Source organism: Lynx rufus, unplaced genomic scaffold, assembly GCF_022079265.1.
Source record: "Lynx rufus isolate CCGP_SWC_20201006 ecotype Redwood Valley unplaced genomic scaffold, mLynRuf1.p SCAF_2, whole genome shotgun sequence".
In the NCBI taxonomy this organism is placed as follows: Eukaryota; Metazoa; Chordata; class Mammalia; order Carnivora; family Felidae; genus Lynx; species Lynx rufus.
In genome coordinates, this window is record NW_025814834.1 from 91,920,317 (window position 1) to 91,939,904 (window position 19,588).

Consider the following 19,588-nt stretch of genomic DNA (forward strand, 5'->3'; position numbering starts at 1 on the left):
TAAATTAACTTAAAAATGTACTGCAATCTCAAAAGTATCAACAGGACACTTTTAAAAACTGGAAAATTTATTCTAAAACATATGGGAAAATAAACAAGAAAAAATAACATGGAAAATTTTGAAAAGGAGGAGCATTGAAAAGGGACTAAAACTATTAGATGCTAAACAGATAATAAATTTTATATAATGAAACCAGTGTGATATAGGCGCAAGAATAGACAATGGAACAAAATAAACATGGAACTATCTCTCCAAAGATAAACCTATATAAAGGTGCATCTGAAATGACAGGGGGCAAGATGGACTTTTCAATAAACGATGTTGGAAGAGCTAGATAGGCATCTAAAAAATAATGTTGGTTCAAATCTTACATTTTATAATATGATAAATTCCGTAAGAATCAAATAATTGTTTAAAAAACATAAAAGTATTAGAAGAAAACTTGAAATCCTTTACAAACCTGGAGCCCTTCTATGATTTAAAATCTAGAAGCTATTAAAGAAAAGATAAATAAATGGATACACTCACTTCTATAAAAATAAAAACTTCTATTCAGTTAAAAAACTAAACTATAGGCAAAGTCAAACTATAAGTGACTACCTGGGAAAAATAGTTAAGGTTTGAAGAACTTCTAGAAAATGATAAGTATAAGAACCATAACTTAACAGTAAGAGGAGAAAAGAGATGAGTAGCCTCCTTCTGAGCAGAGGGCGGGGAGAGTTCCTTAAATGAAAAATACACTAAGCTTTATTCATAGTAATAGAAATACTATTTAAAACCATACAAAAATACTATTTTACTTCTGTCATATAGCAGAAATTCTAACCATTTAATGACATATTATGCTGACAAAACTTCAAGGATATGGCTTTTTTATTCATTGCATGGCAATGGTAAATATCCAAAGTGCAAATATGTTCACCATTGGACCCAGCAACCCCATTTCTGAGAATGTATCTTAATCCTACATCTGCACACATAGGATTGTAATGTCACTGCTATTTACTACTACATTGTTTATAATAGCAGATGATTTACCTGACAATGTCAATAGTCATCTTAAAAATACCACCAACCAGAAAATCCATCAGTTGGGGCTGATAAAATAAATCAGATTCTTACAATGGAATATTTATATACTGTACTTGTTTTTTAAAAAAGGAGAGGTGCGGAGGACAAGAAGCTACTGATACATAAATTGTGGTGTTAAGTTTCTTTTTAAAAAGCAAAGCATATAACAGTGAGTATGGTCTACATTTTTTTTATTAAAAAAAAGGAAAAATAAAGCGTATGTATTTTTTGGCTTATACTGAAGTAAAGATATTCTGAATGAAGACACAATTACCATTAAAAGGAGCAATGGGTTTGGATGGAGATAAAGATGGGAACAATTTTTCCCTATATTACTAAACTTAAACTAATGAGATATGATTTTATGCCATATGAAATTGGGCATATTTAACTATTTTGACCTACAAAAATGGAGAATTCTAATAGCTACTATTACTATGCCATTTTACAGATATTGCATATAACTGAGAGTCTTGAAGAACATGGGAGATGCTGATATTATTGGAATGTTGTAATCTGATCAATTACATTAGAAGTTGACATTTAAAAGACATCATCTGAGGAACTGGTACATTTCCTTTTATGGGATAATGTTAATTCATCAGATTTCTCTTTTTGCCTTGGCTAACTAGTGTCTCAAAAATATATTGACATTTAGTGATTGTCATGTTTTCTCTTGCTCTTTTCTTCTTAATTTTTATGCATGCTTTAAAATATTTTTGACTACAGTATTAAATTTATAAAAGATGTAGTACAAAAACAATTGTAGTTTAAACAGCTAGTGATCTTCGCTATCTAGAGGAAATAGAAGATGTAAATAGTAGTGATATATGCCCAAATAAATTAAGCCTTGAGTTTCGATGGTCACATACGAGGTACTGATGAAGGTCAGTGAGTATACTGTAATCAGAGTTAAGATATCCACAAAATTGGGGCACTTGGGTGGCTCGGTTAAGTGTTTGACACTTGGTTTTGGCTCAGGTCATGATCTCATAGTTTGTGAGTTTGAGCTCCCTATTGGGCTCTGTGCTGACAGCCCAGAGCCTGCTTGGGATTCTCTCTCTCTGTCTCTCTCTCTGCCTCTCCTCTGCTCATGCATGCGGTTTCTCTGTCTCTCTCTCTCTCTAGATAAATAAACTTTTAAAAAATTTTTAAAAAGATATACACAAAATTTTTGTTGCCACTTGGATCTCTAGAGATGTTTCACTTGCAGTTGGAATAATGACAGAAAGATGTAAGAGATAAATTATTAAGGAGAACACTGTGGACTAAGTGAGAAATGTGGATTAAATATAAATAAAAAATGGAGGTTGGACCTTGAGTTCAGGTGGCTGGTGAGACATCTATTCTAATCCAAAGTTTTTTAAGTTTTTTATACCAAGTAAATATGTTCTCAAAATATCTTACAGAGGATTGGAGTGGTAGCTCTCCCAGAAGCAGAGAGATAAAACTTAATTTCACAACTCTAAGAAACATTTCTCTAAGTTCACAATCATTTACTTCTACTGGTGGCTCACAAAGTGTCTGTTCCTTATGTGATGTTCTGATTTCACCAATGGTTGCAATCCAGGCTGAGATCCAAATGGTTTCTAGGCAGAAACTGTTCTCTTGAGTGACGCCATCAGTAGTCATCTTGTCAAGGTGCACCGAGTCCCCTTCAGCTCCCAGTAGAGAGTATGAGAACCAGCAAGTAACTTCTTGCTCTCCCCAGTCTTCCCTGAATGATAATGAAATCAAGGGGAAGGGACCAGGGAGAGGAAGAAAGAATAGAGAAATGGAGGGAAAAGGAGTAGGAGAGTATCAGCAAAAACTATGTCTGAAGACTCTAAGTAGAAGATCACTTAAATAACTGAGACAACTTTGGAAAGAGGTTCTCAGCATCTTTTTCACAAAACAAACTCAAAATCCTAAGAGATATAAACATTGACCAAGAAAACAGGAAGTTGCTAAACTTAAATGTAGATGAGATACAGAGAGAGATTTCATTCCACTAGGAGGTACAAAAGGAATAAATATAGCATTATGTAAAGCCCCTTCTATAAATATGAAAATAAAGAAATGTTTTGGAGGGGAAGGGGAGGAATGAAACACTGCCTGATTGGAAACCGCAAACAAGCAGATATCTGATCCAGGCAGAAGGAAGACAGACCATGTGAGGATCATTTAATTTACAGATTAGCAAAATGCAGCAGCTTCATGTCTGCTCTGCTGTCTTTTCATTCCCATGGCTTCTAGCTCAGGAAGTTGGTTCAACATGCTTGTTTTGAGAGTTGAGAAACCAGGGCATAGATCTTATTAAAAAGACTGACGATTTCATCCTCGATAAAGATGAAAGTCAAATTTAATATCCACAATCTTAATATTTCATTTGTAATCACTGTAACAATGAGCACCTGGTTTTATCTCAGAAACAATTCAAGCCCAATTTGTAAGACATAAAGAGATTTCCTAGGGTTTATCCTTCCTTTAAAAAAAAAAAAAGGAAAGAAATTAAGATAAACTCTTTACTTAGAGCAATAACAGAAAGAACATCATAAACTTTTCTTTTGGTATCTCTAGATCCTGTGTCCTGGCTGCCCCATTTTGCTGGGAGGAAACAAGGCTTGAGAGGTCTCATGCTAATTTGAAAGAGAAAGTCATTAAGTGCAAGGATGCCCCAAGGCTTTAGCCAGCATCTGCTCTAGGATGCGGCTGATCCATTTCGGAGAATTAAGAGACCGTAGCTAGGTACTAAAAGAAAAGAAGTCAATTTCTGAAAGTAGCCCCGTCTGTGGTATGATTCATTCCAGTTTAGTGATTAACTGGAAGCTCTCACCAGCGTTAGGAGTGAACTAATGTTCCTTTCTAGAAAAACTATTCTATCCTGCATTATCTCACTGTCCAGGCAGGGTCAACTTTTATAAGGTTTGAGGTTCATACAATTTGGTTGGGGGGTTAAGAGAAAAAAAGAACTAAATCGTTACTACAATTTTTTTTTTTTTTTAGAAAAGCGAATATTTATTTTGAGTGAGAAAATAAATTACAATAAATTAAAAACTTTTCAAAGCTGATATAAACATCACAAAATCAATATAAGCACAATATTTTTACTAATTGCCTGACATACACTATACTTCTTTTTCTTTACAGTTTGCATAACCTTTGCATACTTCTTCATATTGACAATTTTGTAATATAGTCTTTCTAATGAGGTAACAGAAACATAATTCAGCCTGAAACATGGCTGATGAAATTTGTTACAGTACTGATACTTTTTAAAAAAATGTCAGCTTCACAACTTCATTGGTAATGAGATGCGGTATATTGGGATGCATAAAACGTGACTTCACACCCAGTTGTACCGCATCTTCAATACTACCACAGGTTTTGTGCCTTACATACAGACATTCTGATAAATTTCACACAATTCCATCAAGAAAAAAATGATCATGCACTGATAATTATATATGGTGCATTATTGAGTATATTCTTAACACAACTTTTTTCGAGGTATTAATGAGAACTAAATTCGCTTCTTGAAAATGGACATATCTGAAGGCTAGACTCTTGCACAAGCCATTTGACTCCATACTTTTTAAACATTGTTTCTCCTCCATTACACATTACTTCAATGCCAGGTGCAGTAGGACATGTTTATACCATGAGACAACACATGGCCCTGTGCCTTTTTTTTTTTTTTTACAGGTTTTTAGGGATATTGCATAGTGGACAGTAGGATTATTCCTGGAAACCATTCCTAACAGAACAGCTAACAATAACTTAACTGAACATGAGCATTTGTGACCCACAAATACTCATCCCACAAAATAAGCTAAATGTATTTCCAACTCATCTTTCCTTGGTGGGAGCCTCAAAATGCCTGTGGCCACTCCATCCCCATTTCCACTCCCCTCCCCTGGCCAAAATGATGGGAAAAATGACAGAGAAAGCTGAAGTGAAAGGCAACTGTCTTAACCAATTGCAGTCCAATCTTTTGCAGATTTTATGAAAACACATGAATATGCAATCACATTACCAGCATTTCTCCCAGAGCCCTGGAAGGAGCTCACTTGTGCAAGTGAGGGAACTTTGAAGCTGAAGCTTTATTAGTTCATAATGAACCCGCATTTACACACTGGTCACGTGAGCACAGTTTGGAAATATTGGGTCTGCCCCTACATCTATGCTCATGACCATAAACCCAAGTTAAGACTTCAGCATCTTTGTTCTATAATTGCTCTCCTACTCTTCTGTCTCTTACTCTATCTCCTCTCTCCCTTTCCCTAACCTTCCACATTAACCTCATCTTTCTCCATTTTGTTTTCATGCTTCCTACATCAGAATCTTAAAACTGATCGCTAATTTCCTCATTGAAAGGATGAAACCTTGACTCTCTAAAGACCAAGTTTCCTTAAATTTAGATGAGCTGGTGTTTGGTTTAACTGCTGATTGATTAATTGATGGTGACAGTGAGCGATAATAGCTACTTCCTCCTGTAGCCAAGTATATGCTTGTATGTATGTCAGGTGTGATAGGTGCATTCACATCCACTGTGTCATTCAATCCTCACAACATTCCTGTAAGGTAATAAAGTTATCAACATTTTAAGGAATGAGGCAATAAACTCAGAGTTTACGTAATTCGCCCAACACACAGCTGGTAAGCAATGGGGCATTCAACTGCAGTAACACCAGCTCCCAGTTGCTCAATAAAATCTACGAGGTCTGAGAACAGGAAACACTGGTGGTTAGTGGACCCAAGTTCTAATCATCAGGCTTAGTATCCTTCAATGTCTATGCATCTTTCTCCAGTCACTATCAGGCATACCAAATCCTTCCTCTAGGCTCAAAGCACATCTACCAGGCTCTTTGATACAGAAAGTTATGGACAGGAGACTTTGTTTTGCATCCCCATTTGATTTCAAGCTTCTTTAACATTTTGACAATATATTATCCAAAGCACAGAAGGAATTCAGAAATTATGGGGATAACATAGACATTTATAATTTTTCTTCAGATTTAACACTTATAATTTTCCTCAGATATTCATAAACAAAGCTTATTTTGGTTATTCAGAGAATAGACAAAGAACACATCTTCACAAGACTACAGAAGTCTTATGAGGGGAGTAAACCTGAGACTAAGTGGAAGAAAAAGAGAAATTATGTAAGGAAACACATACAGAATAAACTAAACAGTAAAGTATCAGGATATAAGGATGAACACAACAACAAATATAACCCAGAGGAAACTAATGGAAACTTTTTAAATGATTAAAAAAAAAAGTCCTCTCATCATCATCACTACTGGGCCTCAGGAAAAAGCAGTGACACTTTGCTTCCATTTTATTCTCATGCTGACTTCTTCATAGAGAAGATAGAACCAGGATGTCCTTTAGTTTCCTATCACCAAACACAGAAACCTACCATCATCTACTCTGATCCTATCATCCTTTCCTCTTGTTCAATTGAGCAGAACAACTATCTACCTTTTCTTCTATTTAGGCCACTTACTTTGTTGATTATCATCCCAATGTGTGTAGTTGAAAATCTTACCTTGTCCATTAGCCTGTTTCTTCTATACTCATGTTTTTCCTCTCCACCGGGATATTCCCACTAGCTTTACAATTGTTTTAGTTATCAGATTAGTACATGTACATAATATAAAAAGGCAAATAGTAAAATTAAGCCTGTTAGGAGAAAGAGCAGTCCCCTACTTTACTGCCACTCCAACTTCCCAGAGTCAAACTCCGACAACTGTGAAATCTTCCATTTGGAACTATCTTCCCCTTTCCAAACTCCAAACTTGCTATTATGGCTATTTATTATTTTTTTACTTAATTTTTAACTTTTTAGTTTCAGACATTTTTAATTTCCCACTAAGAAATATTAAGAGCATAAAATCACAATTCATGGTTATGGCAATGTTCACTGTTTACATCATCGTGTTGGTATAAAAATATCATTCTCAGGTGAGCCACACAGTATGCTCAGGTTCATTCCCTATATAGAACTGTTTTGGTTCTCAGGCATTAACAAATATTTTTTTTGTACATTTGCTTACTTTTCAGATAATCAATCATTAACTTATCCAAAACTCTCTCCAGAGCTCTCTGAATAAATGCAACTAATAGATGGGAAAGAGAGATCTATGGGTTATTCCACCAGAATAGTAAAGACCATTGAAATAGTAGAAAATGTTTTTTCATTTTTCTTTTCTTAATTTCTTTAAAAGCACTACTGACTTTTAGAATAACTGTAACATGATATTGTAGGGTTTGTAGTATATACAGAAGTAAAGGCATATGACAAAAGTGGTGCAAAGGAGAAGGCGGTGATAAATGAGACAGTAGTATATGTTTTATAGTTTACATGAAGTGAAGAAATATTAATTGCAAGTAGACTGTAATAAGGACACATATTGTAATTAATGTCTGAGCAACTAACAAAAATGCAAAAAAAGGATAGATTAAAAAGTAAACAGAAGAAATAAAATAGAATATTAAAAACATTTTAAAAAACACAAAAAGAGCAGGAAAGAAGCAACAGAGGAACAGAAAACAAGGCAAAGTTCAAACATATCAGTAATTAGATAATTCGTGTAACATATTTATAAAAGGCAGAACTTATTGGACTAGATAAAAAAGTAAGACACAACTATATGTTGTCTACAAGAGACTCACTTTAGATATAAAAACACAAATAGGTTGAAATTGAAAGAGTGGCAATATATATACCATGCTAATGTAAGCTTTAAAAAGCTGATGTAGCTATATTAATATGACTAAAGTAGACTTCAAGACAGCATTCTGAGAGATAAAGAGGACTATTTTATTATGATTAAAAGATCAAGTCATTAGAAAAACATAAACATCCTAAGTATGTGTATGTCTAATAAGAAGAGCTTCAAATACAAGAAGTAAACGTTGACAGGACTCAAAGGAGAAATGAAGAAATCCACAATTACAGTTGGTGAGAACATTTACTAGGCTACTGCTACCTCTAGGATGCTGCATTAATCTTACACATATGATTTCATTTACTTTTTGCAATTTCCTAAGGTTACCTGGTTTATAGTAGCTTAAAAGAAAATAGTTTTCAGTAGTTACTTTAATTCACGTATCATGGGAATGATCAGTTCCTAGGAAGTTTGAAATCATTTCCATATAAAGTCAACCTAATTCCAAACCTTTTGTGGAGGTAATATTTCCATTTTTAACTTGATCTAGTCAATTTGAGTTAGTCTTATTAGAATTCTCTCACTTGGATTTCTATCGCCAAGAAAAGACACACAGAGACACTACACATAAACAAGAAGCACTACCCTTCAGCTCTACTGAATTTCAGTAAAATCATCATCCCCTCTTATCCCTGAGCCTTCACACTTGTTCCTTTATAAAAATGCTCTTCCTCCTCTATGCTGGGCTAACAATTGTGGACTGTGAGATGTGCTACACAACACCTTTATTTCCCATTCCCAAGGCTTATTTTTTATTTTAAACTACTTAAAAAATTTTTTTTAATTTACTTTGAGAGACAGAGTGAGTGGGGGAGGAGCAGAGAGAGAGGGAGAGAGAATCCCAAGCGCAGAGCCTGATGCGGGGTTCAATCCCAAGAACCATGAGATCATGCCTGAGCCGAGATCAAGAGTTGGACGCTTAACAGACTGAGCCACCCAGATGCCCGAAGGTTTTTATTTTATGATTGATTTCATCAAACTCAATCAGAAAAGAGCATTTCTCTCTCATTACATTCCCAGCTAGCACAATCTGATGAATGAGATCATTGCTGAATAAGTTTTTCTTACAGTAGGTGTGTTTAACCTATTCCATTTGTCATACTAGTTCTACTACATCTTTGTAATGTTATCTTTGCCTTCTAATTTGTTTGGTGTCCTAATTGACTTTGCCACACACACAATGTCTTGTTTGTGCTTTGGAGGATGGATACATATATATATATATATATATATAGAGAGAGAGAGAGAGAGAGAGAGAGAGAGAAAGAGAGAGAGAGAGAGAGAGAGAGAGAGAGAGAGAGAGAGGGTCTATTTTAAATTCTACCAGTGGATATAAAGCTTCTTTATTAAAAAAAAAAATCCTTGAATGTTTAGAACTCAATATTTAAAAATCAGTAAGAAAACATTTTTACTTCCCATTTATGCAAGAGGAAGAATTTTAGACTTTTATTTCCCAATCCCAGTTCTCCATTTTCTTCCTGTCTGGTTTCCTTTTTATTTATAATAGATGACCACTTTTACATATGTATTTATAACATTTATATTTTTACACTTTATATAGTTTATACTTCTAAACCAGCCAGGGTTCATCAGCAAAGCAAGATGATCCCTCTGCAGGGAGGCTAAGAGCTATCACCCTGAAGGACAGGAAGGGTGGGGGGGGGCAGGCGGGATCGGGAGTGCAGCAGGTTGGGGTGAGGGGGTTGTGGTCAACTTTTAGATGTGCAAATGTTACAATAAGTTAGACTTCCTTATAATAGTTTAATACTCACTGCCAGTCCTTTTAAGCCTCAACTTCCTAAGCTTGAATTAATTTTTATCAATATTCAGCATTGCCTATGCTTTGGGTACTATGTTAATATACTACTTCTATATAATTTAAATGTTAACTTCAGAAATGAATCACTATAAAGCTAAGAGTTACTGAGTAAAACATTTTTTCATGTAAACTATTGTCAGAGAAATAGGACTTTAAAGTATTTACTTCTTGGAGGCTCATACTACCCATCTTTCCAATTTACAAGTCACCCAGTGTGCCTAGGTTTGGATAATTGTTCATGAATTCTGCCTGGAACCCATATATTTTCTCATTTCCAAAATGTTTTGTTTTTTTTTTTAAGATTTTATTTTATTTTATTTTTTTTAATTTTTTTTTTTCAACGTTTATTTATTTTTGGGACAGAGAGAGACAGAGCATGAACGGGGGAGGGGCAGAGAGAGAGGGAGACACAGAATCAGAAACAGGCTCCAGGCTCTGAGCCATCAGCCCAGAGCCTGACGCGGGGCTCGAACTCCCGGACCGCGAGATCGTGACCTGGCTGAAGTCGGACGCCTAACCGACTGCGCCACCCAGGCGCCCCTTAAGATTTTATTTTTAAGTAATCTCTACACTCAGTGTAGGGCTTGAATTTAAAACCCAGAAGTCGAGTTGCATGCTCTACTCGCTAAGCCAGCCAGGAACTCCAAAATTCATTTTTTTTAAAGAAAAAGGATTAATATCTTTAGTCACTGTTTGTCTTCCAATTATTTCCTTGGTAATATCAATTGTGCAGCAAATATTTGTTCTCCTCATCCTCTGTAAAGTCATGGTCTCCAATCGCAATTGGGCCATCCCTATTTTTTAACCTTATCAGTTATTCCAAAACTCCTCTAGTCTCCTCAAACCTTTGAATTCAGCAAACTATAGCACAGAAGTCAAATCCAGCCCACTGCCTACTTTTGTAAATAGTTCTAATGGAACACAACCACATTCATTTGTTTACATATTGTCTAAAGCAAGGGCTTTCACACTATGGCATAGCTGAATAGGTAAAGTATTTATTACCTAAGTCCTTTAAAAAGAAAGTTTGCTGACCCCTGCTCTAAACCTATCACCTGCCCCTTTTACTGTGAATTCCTGACTTCACAAGGAATAAAATACATAAAATAAGTATATCAACTTTCAGATCAAACCAAAGTCTAAATCTGACTCTGTATCCATACATGTGTCCCTTGCACATGTTAGGGGCAATCTTCCTGTCAGGCATCTGATTTCCATTTCTCTTCTCTTCTGACTAGAACCTCAGTAATCCCATCTGTTTTCTACTTTCTAACTCCTTATCATCATTGTAATATACTGATACTTCTTTTACCATAAAAGAGAACAAAATAAGAAACTGATTCTAAACTCCATCCCATAACTTCCCATGTTCTATACTTGGAACATCCATTTTCTCACTCCAATCCTACTTCTTTCCCCATTTCTGACTCTGGTCGTGTCCGCTTTCAAATACATATGGAATTCATATTTTAGCTTCTTATTTGCTCAGCATGACGCTGTCTTGAAACATTCTTTTTTCCAACTTCTGGGATGGACCACTCTTTGTTTATCTCTGTGACTATTCATCCTCTTTTGTAAGCTGCTCTTTCTCTATCCTTGTTTCTGCCCTGTGCTGTCTTCTCATTACTAGCCTGCACACACCTATTGTCTTCTGTATTGAGGATTCCTGACTTTATACCCAGATCACTCTCCCGTTTAAGATTCACATACCCAACCAGAATGTCCCATAGGAACCTTAGGCTCAACAGGCTCCAAATTGAAATAATTGCTTTTTCTCTCAAAGCTTCTGCTACTCTTGTGATTACTAGGAGTCACCTGTCTCTTTCTTTTACCATATGCAATTTATTTCCAACCCCTTGCAGTATTTCATCATAAATCTCTCCCTTTTGCTCCATCTCCGCGCTCCTAGCCTAGCACAGAGCACTAGCATTCCTCACCTCTTCAGGGTCCCTTTACCTTCTCCTCTAGCCCCACGCAATTCATCTGAAGATTGATGGTGTTGATCGTGACATAACCTCACTTAAAACCCCTCAACACTCAGGAATCTACTCCTGAGATCATTGTTGCACTATATGCTAACTAATTTGGATGTAAATTTTAAAAAATAAAAAAAATCATTAACTTCACCTTCTGGTTTACTCTTCTTTTCCCTTCACTTACACATTAGCACACAGCCATGTTCATCTTCATTCCCATACATGTTCTATATGAACCTTGGTCAACCTCTGGGACTTCACACAAGTCCCAGTTGGAGGACACTCCCACGAAGCTGCCTAACCTCCACTCAATTTCAATTTAGACATCACTTCCTCAGAAGCTTTCTGGGATCTCCATCCCCGCCTCATATTAGGTGCCCCTCTTGTACTCCTATCACAATTCACATACTGTGTTATATAATTATGCTTTCCTCAAGAACATAGACTTAGGAGGATATGGACCATTTATACTTTGTTTACGTTATCAAATTCAGTACAGTGCCTGGCACTCCATTTGTTGTTGATAGAATTCTTGTCTTTGTGATCTGGGAGCATTTAGGAGCCTTGTCTTCTACTTATTCAAATTTCTGCTTACATTTCTGGTATTTATCAAGTTTAATGCATCTAATTTTACTAATTTTTTTCAATTGCATGTCATTTTCACTTTTCCTCATTTCTGCCCATTCCATTTTCGTAAACTGCATTATCTTTTTAGCTAAAATTAAGTATACATCTAATAACCTATGACAATAAATCTATTTTAGAGCCAAGTAAATATCACAATTGCCAGGTCACTATTTTTCTGGGGGGGGGGTGGGGGGGTGTGCTGTATTGTTATTCCTAAATAAGGAAACAATCCTACAATTGTTTGGCTATACCTGAGTCCTTTAAAAAAAATTAAGGATGGAAGGCAAGAGAAGAAGAGATGAAAAGGAACCATTCTTATCAGGAAGGACAAACATTTTTGCCAATATTCACTGCAGATGCATACAAACCTCTCTGGTACCCCAACAAGTAGCAACAACATATGAAACATTTTTGCCAATGTGCCTTCTATTTAAAAATAGTGATCTAGGGGGCGCCTGGGTGGCGCAGTCGGTTAAGCGTCCGACTTCAGCCAGGTCACGATCTCGCGGTCCGTGAGTTCGAGCCCCGCGTCGGGCTCTGGGCTGATGGCTCAGAGCCTGGAGCCTGTTTCCGATTCTGTGTCTCCCTCTCTCTCTCTGCCCCTCCCCCGTTCATGCTCTGTCTCTCTCTGTCGCAAAAATAAATAAACGTTGAAAAAAAAAAAATTAAAAAAAAAAAATAGTGATCTAGGTGGGGAGGAACCAAGATGGCGGAACAGCATGGAAGATTTTTGTGTCTCGCATCCATGAAATACAGCCAGACCAACACTAAACCATCCTACACACCTAGAAAACTGATTGGAGGATTAACACAACACTCTGCACAACGTGAACCACAGAATTCAGCAGGTTCGCGGTGCGGAGAGCTGAACTTGGGGCGCAAGAAACCGCAGAAGGTAGGGAACCGCTTTTGTGGGCGGAGAGAGGACGGAGACTGGGGAGAGGGGGAGAATACGGGAAAAGCACCCCTCCCCAAAAGCAGCTGGAGAGAAAGTGGAAAACTGTAAATAGCCACAGGGACTAAACTAAAAAAGGAGAAAGGAGAAAGGAGAGGGTTTAAATTCCAGTAAGACTGTAAACAAGGGGAACGCAAAGACTGCAACTCGGCAGCTCCATACCTGGTCGTGCTCTGGTGGGAAGGGCGAATCCCCAGGAACAGAGTGGGGGCCGGGAGGTTCTCGGGCCACAAGGGGAAAAGCGGCTCCACTGCTGGAAGGACATTTGGTAGAGACTGTTGAAGCCATCTGGTCCCAGCATACCCTGGAAAGCGGCCATATACACTGGTGCTGGGGGAAGGTCATCAAGGGTGAAGCCCAGTGCCAGATGTGTGTTGTGATTTTCCATAATCCCTGCAATGCTGCTGCTACACTGTCTCGCGAACTTTATCTGGGGCGGGCTGGCACCTGCCCGCAGTCCTGGGGAACTGGCAACAGCAGGGTCCAGCAAGCATTCCTGGATGCAGCTGACATTTGGCCATTGCTCATTCGGTGAGACCCTCCTGCAGAGGGGCAGAACAGGTCAAAGCCGCAGTCCTTCGGAAGTAAGGGGCCAGGGAAAACAGCCACATGAGACAAAACTTGAGAGACAGGTACTGCCTGGGGCCTGGTCACGGAGAGTGAAAAAGTGGGGAGTGGACGAGAGCTGAAGACAGAGGTCAGGTGCGCGACTGCTGATCCAGAACAGACTGAGTAGCTGGGTGGAGTCATTTCACCGCTCCCGCACATGCGCATATGCACCTAACTAGCACGGCAACAATCCACCCGGGTAGGCTAGCAGCGCCATCTACTGGACAGCAGAGCTGTTACACTGAGCCCGCCCAACTGGGCCAACTTCGCTTTTTAAGAACACAAGTCTCACCGCCTGCTTAGTTTATGGACAATAAAGCACTACATAGACTTACTTCTAGGGGAAAACGAAGCAATTTTAGTCCTACTTCAATCTGTTAGCAGATTCATCTATTCAACTTTCTTTTTTTTTCTTTTACACTTTTTATTGAATACAGAAAGAAAAAATTCATTATTTTCGATTTTTATTAAAAATATTTTTAATTTTTATTACTCTATTTTTTACTTGTGTAAATTTTTTCAAATTCTATTTTACTTCCATCATTTTATTTTAGTCTACTACAGTGTATTCACTTTTTCAAATTTTCAAACAATTTCCTTTTTTTCGTTTTCATTTTTCTTTTTCTTGAATGCAGAAAGAGAAAAAACTTCATTTTTAGTTTCAATTCCTATTTCAAGTATTTTCATTTAATTTTTTTACTATATTTTTTGCTTTTATGTAAATTTTTTCAAATTCTATTTTACTTCCATCATTTTATTTTAGGCTACTACAGTGTATTCACTTTTTCAAATTTTCAAATGATTTTTTTCTTTTTTTAATCTTTTTTTCCTTTTCCTTTTGCTTTTTTCCTAAATACAGAAAAAGAAAAATTCACTTTTTTTATTACAAATATTTTTCTTTAATTTTTTCTACTAAATTCTTTACTTTTGTGTATATTTTTTCAAATTCTATTTTACCCACATAACCTCATTTCAGTCTACTTCAGTGTATTCATTTTTTCAAATTCTCAAACGATTTTTTTTATCCCCCCCCCTCTTTTTCTCTAATCTGTCAACCCACTTTCAATACCCAGACCAAAACACACCTAGGATCTAGCATCACTTATTCGACTTTTGTGTGTGGGTGTGTTTTTAATTTTTAATTTTAATATTTTTTAATTTTAGTTTTTTTAATTTCAATTTTTCTACCTCATTAATTCCTTTTCTCCCTTCAAAATGACAAAACGAAGGAATTCACCCCAAAAGAAAGAGCACGAAGAAACGACAGCCAGGGATTTAACCAACACAGATACAAGCAAGATGTCTGAACAAGAATTTAGAATCACGATAATAAGAATACTAGCTAGAGTCAAAAACAGATTAGGATCCCTTTCTGCAGAGATAAAAGAAGTAAAAGCTAGTCAGGATGAAATAAAAAATGCCGTAACTGAGCTGCAATCTCTAACGGATGCCACAGCTGCAAGAATGGCTGAGGCAGAACAGAGAATCAGTGATATAGAGGACAAATGTATAGAGAATAATGAAGCAGAAAAAAAGAGGGAGATTAAGGCAAAAGAGCACGATTTAAGAATTAGAGAAATCAGTGACTCATTAAAAAGGAACAACATCAGAATCATAGGGGTCCCAGAAGAGGAAGAGAGAAAAACAGGGGTAGAAGGGCTTTACGAGCAAATCATAGCAGAAAACCTTCCTAACCTGGGGACAGACACAGACATCAAAATCCAGGAAGCAGAGGACCCCCATTAAATTCAACAAAAACCGACCATCAACAAGGCATATCATAGTTAAATTCACAAATTACTCAGCCAAGGAAAGAATCATGAAAGCAGCAAGGGAGAAAAAGTCCCTAACCTACAGGGGAAGACAGATCAGGCGGATCAGACAGATCAGACAGATCAGCAGACCTATCCACAAAAACTTGGCAGGCCAGAAAGGAGTGGCAGGATATATTCGTGTGCTAAATCAGAAAAATATGCAGCCAAGAATTATTTATCCAGCAAGGCTGTCATTCAAAATAGGAGAGACAGGGGCACCTGGGTGGCTCAGTCGGTTAAACGTCTGACTTCAGCTCAGGTCATGATCTCACACCGTGCATTCGAGCCCCACGTCAGGCTCTGTGCTGACAGCTCAGAGCCTGGAGCCTGCTTCAGATTCTGTGTCTCCCCCTCTCTCTGCCCCTCCCCCGCTCATGCTGTCTCAAAAATAAAAAAATAATAATAAAATAAAAAAACAAAACATTATGAAGGAGAGATAAAAAGTTTCCCAGACAAACAAAAATTAAGGAGTTTGTGACCACTAAACCAGCCCTGCAAGACATTTTAAGGGGGACACTTTGAGGGGAGAAAAGATGAAAACAAATATATATAAATAAATAAATACCAAAAGCAACAAAGGTTAGAAAAGACCAGAGAACACCATCAGAAACTCCAACTCTACAAGCATCATAATGGCAATAAATTAATATCTTTCAGTACTCACTCTAAGCATCAATGGACTCAATGCTCCAATCAAAAGACATAGGGTAACAGAATGGATAAGAAAACAAGATCCATCTATAATGCTGTTTACAAGAGACCCACTTTAGACCTAAAGACACCTTGAGATTGAAAGTAAGGGGATGGAAAACCATCTATCATGCTAATGGTCAACAAAAGAAAGCCAGAGTAGCCATATTTATATCAGACAATCTAGACTTTAAAATAAAGACTGTATCAAGAAATGAAGAAGGGCATTATATCATAATCAAGGGGTCTATCCACCAAGAAGACCTAACAATTGTAAACATTTATGCACCAAATGTGAGAGCACCCACATATATACATCAATTAATCACAAACATAAAGAAACTCATGATAGTAATACCATAATAGTAGGAGACTTCAACATCCTACTCACAGCAATGGATAGATCATCTAATCAAAAAATCAACAAGAAAACAAAGGCTTTGGATGACACACTGGACCAGATGGACTTAATAGATATATTCAGAACATTTCGTACTAAAGCAGCAGAATATACAATCTTCTCCAGTGCACATGGAACGTTCTCCAGAATAGACCATATACTGGGCCACAAATCAGCCCTCAGCAAGTACAAAAAGATCAAGATCATACCATGCATATTTTCAGACCACAACGCTATGAAAGTCGAAACCAACCACAAGAAAAAATTTGGAAAGGTAACAAATACTTGGGAGACTGAAGAACAACCTACTAAAGAATGAATGGGCTAACCAAGCAGTTAAAGAGGAAATTAAAAAGTTCATGGAAGCCAATGAAAATGATAACACCACAACCCAAAACCTCTGGGACACAGCAAAGGCAATCATAAGAGGAAAGTATATAGCAAGCCAGGCCTTCCTAAAGAAGGAAGAAAGATTTCAGATACACAACCTAACTTTACACCTTAAAGAGCTGGAAAAAGAAGAGCAAATAAAACCCCAAACCAGCAGAAGACAGGAAATAATAAAGATTAGAGCAGAAATTAATGCTATCAAAGCCAAAAAAAAAAAAAAAAAAAAAAAAACCCAGTAGAACAGATCAATGAAACCAGAAGCTGGTTCTTTGAAAGAATTAACAAAATTGATAAACCACTAGCCAGTTTGATCAGAAAGGAAAAGGAAAGGACCCAAATAAAATCAAGAATGAAACAGGAGAGATCACAACCAACACAGCAGATATAAAAATAATAAGAGAATATCATGAGCAATTATAAGCCAATAAAATGGGTAATCTGGAAGAAATGGACAAATTCCTAGAAACATATACTACCAAAACTGAAACAGGAAGAAATAGAAAATTTGAACAGACCCATAACCAGTAAGGAAATCGAATTAGCAATCAAAAATCTCCCCAACAACAAGAGTCCAGGGCCAGATGGCTTTCCAGGGGAATTCTACCAAACCTTGTTAACAAGAAAGAGTTAACACCTAGTCTCTTGAAACTGTTCCAAAAAATAGAAATGGAAGAAAAACTTCCAAACTCTTCCTATGAAGTCAGTATTACCTTCATTCCAAAACCAGACAGAAACCACACTAAAAAGTAGAACTACAGACCAATTTCCCTGATGAACATGGATGCAAAAGTCCTCAACAAGATATTAGCCAACCGGATCCAACAATACATTAAAAAAATTATTCACCACGACCAAGTGGGATTTATACCTGGGATGCAGGACTGGTTCAATATCCGCAAAACAATTAACGTGATTCATCACATCAATAAAAGAACAAGAACCATATGATCCTCTCAACAGATGTAGAGAAAGTATTTGACAAAACATAGCATCCTTTCTTGATAAAAACCCTCAAGAAAGTAGGGAGAGAAGGAGCATACCTTGAGATCATAAAAGTCATATATGAACAGCCCAATGCTAATATCATCCTCAATGGGGAAAAACTGAGAGCTTTCCACGTAAGGTCAGGAACAAGACAGGGATGTCCACTCTCACCACTGTTTTTCAACATAGTATTGGAAGTCTTAGCCTCTGCAATCAGACAACACAAAGAAATAAAAGGCATCCAAACTGGCCAGGAGGAGGTCAAACTTTCACTCTTAGCAGATGACATGAAACTCTATATGGAAAACCCAAAAGATTCCACCAAAAAACTGCTAGAACTGATCCATGAATTCAGCAAAGGTGCAGGATATAAAATCAATGCACAGAAATCGGTTGCATTCCTATACACCAACAATGAAGCGACAGAAAGAGAAATCAAGGAATTGATCCCATTTACAGTTGTACCAAAACCCATAAAATACCTAGGAATAAATCTAACCAAAGAGGTGAAAAATCTATACACTGAAAACTATAGAAAGCTTATGAAAGAAACTGAAGACACAAAAAAGTGGAAAAAGATTCCATGCTCCTGGATAGGAAGAACAAATATTGTTAAAATGTCAATACCACCCAAAGCAATCTACATATTCAATGCAATCCCTATCAAAGTAACACCAGCATTCTTCACAGAGCTAGAACAAATAATCCTAAAATTTATATGGAACCAGAAAAGACCTTGAATAGCCAAAGTGATCTTGAAAAAGAAAACCAAAGCAGGAGGCATCACAATCCCAGACTTCAAGCTATACTACAAAGCTGTAATCATCAAGACAGTATGGTACTGGCACAAGAACAGTCACTCAGATCAATGGAACAGAACAGAGAACCCAGAAATGAACCCACAAACGTATGGCCAACTAGTCTTTGATAAGCGGTGCTGGGAAAACTGGACAACATGCAGAATGAACCTGGACCACTTTCTGACACCATACACAAAAATAACATGGATGAAAGACCTAAATGTAAGACAGGAAGCCATCAAAATCCTTGAGACGAAAGCAGGCAAAAACCTCTTTGATCTTGGCTGCAGCAACTTCTTATTCAACACGTCTCCGGAGGCAAGGGAAACAAAAGCAAAAATGAACTACTGGGACCTCATCAAAATAAAAAGCTTCTGCACAGTGATGGAAACAATCAGCAAAACTAAAAGGCAACCAATGGGATGGGAGAAGATATTTGCAACTGACATATCAGATAAAGGGTTAGTATCCAAAATCTATAAAGAACTTATCAAACTCAACACCAAAAGACAAATAATCCAGTGAAGAAATGGGCAAAAGACATGAATAGACACTTCTCCAAAGAAGACATCCAGATGGCCAACTGACACATGAAAAAATGCTCAACATCACTCATCATCCAGGAAATACATATCAAAACCACAGTGAGGTACCACCTAACACCTGTCAGAATGGCTAACCTTAACAATTTAGGCAACAACAGATGTTGGTGAGGATGCAGAGAAAGAGGATCTCTG